Here is a 2,065-nt window from a genome sequence, read left to right as displayed (position 1 = left end):
AAATTAGGTCATCTTTAAAATGGTTTCATTGATGGATTCGAGACCCTAGGTTTTCTCCCCATTTGAGTTCATCTCTTTTATTCGTTTTAATATTTTATTATTTCATTTAATCACCAAAATCAAATCAATTTCAAAAGAAAACGTGATACTTCCAAATTTTAGAATAAATTTGACTAGTCTCTGCGGATCGACCCGGTCTTACCGGAATTTTATTACTTGACGCTCATATACTTGCGGGTATAGACCTTTTAGGGTAACCTTTTAGGCCCATCACTAATCAATCAATTGAAAGAGATGGGTAGACAACCGAAAGTGAAGAAACAACAAGATAATTTAGTGAAAGGGAAGATCACCCCTGTCCAAGTTGTTTTCATTGTAGATCGATATCTATCTGATAATGATTTCAATCAGACTCGATCCATCTTCAGAACCAAAGCTTCTTTCCTCATTCCCAAATCCCATGCTCGCGCGGTACCCATCCATCTTCTTCTTCTCTCTCCCTCTCTCTCTCTCTCTCTCTCTCTCTCTATCTCTCTCTGTCTTTCTTTCTTCTCTGTTCTAATTTCTAGGGTTGATTTACATGCGCCGAAGAGTTTATTGGGTTTGGGAGCAATTTTAGATGAATACATTTGTTTGAAAGAACAAGAGGTAATGTTGGATCAGGAAAAATATCAAATCGAACAAAAGTGTCATGAAAACTTTTAACACCAATGGAAACATTTCTCCTCCATCAACGAACTCAACAACTTTAATTTCACAAGGAAACCCTAATTTTCTGTCTACCACAGGTAATCATTTTGAGTAGATTATGTGGTAGAATGGCATAGTTTTGATTAAATATTTAGAGAGGGAAAGGAGAGTTTCTTTTTAATGTTTGAAGGTCGCCGACCAAAAAATTTTCTGGCCGGCGACCTTCGTCGGAGAAGAGAGAAGTGAGGTGGAGAGAGAGAGAGAGGTGAGTTGGAGAGAGAGAGACAGAGAGGTGAGTTGAAGAAAGTGGTGAGGTGGACAAAGAGAGAGGTGAGGTGGTAGTGAGGTGGAATTTCATGTTTTATAATTAATTTTATTTTGAAAAAAAATATATAGGGAGGGTAGTTATGACATTTGCCTCAAAAAAGGGGGTCATATTTGAATTTATGAAAAATAGGGGGCTAAGAAGGAAGCTGGTCACAAAGTAGGGGGTCAAATAAAAATTAACTCTATAATTTTAGTTCTCTCGTATTTTTTTAGGAAATCAAATACCATATATAATAGAAGGTTACAACGTTTTCCAGCACCTTACAAAGCTGGGAATAAGAGGTAACACAAACTTTAACCAAGGTACTAAAGCAACTAAGAAGCCAAATTAAGGGGCGGAAACGGAATTCGCCAGCTCATGCGCCAAAGTATTACTGTCACATGGGCAGTATGCAAGGGAGACTCGCATCAGACGCGTGCGTGAGCGGAGATCGTTGATCTCGTTAAGTAATCGCCACGGTATAGTAGGATCGACGACCGAGATTAAGTCCAGCAAAGCCCTAGAGTCGCCCTCTATATAAATCATTTCGTCCATCTTTTCCGCCATTTCCACAGCCGACATAAACCCCATCATCTCGCTGTGGAGAGGAGAAATCGGAGTAAACCTGTTCGTTCTCACAGCTCTAACTGTTCCATGCTCATCTCTAGCCACTGCTGCACTCGAAGCTCTGGTTTCTTTATATGATCCGTCGAAATTAATTTTAATGCTACCCATTGGGGGAGGGCACCAGTTCTCTGTGGTCGCAGACAAGTTAGTAGAAATAGGGTTTTCCGGGTAGTTTACATACCTGAGATCTTCTCGGGTGAGCCACCAACATCTTTGTAAATCTGGTTGGATGTTGTTGAAGATAAGTGTATTCCTCATTTTCCACCAGTTCCACATTGTGTATGTTGTTAAATACCATCTTTTATCTCTATTTTGTTGATCTTCGAGTATTTTTTTGAGGCGATCCACTGGGTCACCGTTTATCTGATGCAAATCCACTTCATCTGTAAGTAACAGGAGCTGATTAAATCTAGGACAACTTCCAAAGAGATGGTTCACTGT

This window comes from Eschscholzia californica, unplaced genomic scaffold (genome assembly GCF_041429995.1).
Source record: "Eschscholzia californica isolate CP2 unplaced genomic scaffold, dmEscCali1.0.p SCAF_5, whole genome shotgun sequence".
Classification (NCBI taxonomy): domain Eukaryota; kingdom Viridiplantae; phylum Streptophyta; class Magnoliopsida; order Ranunculales; family Papaveraceae; genus Eschscholzia; species Eschscholzia californica.
This window is presented reverse-complemented; position numbering follows the sequence as displayed.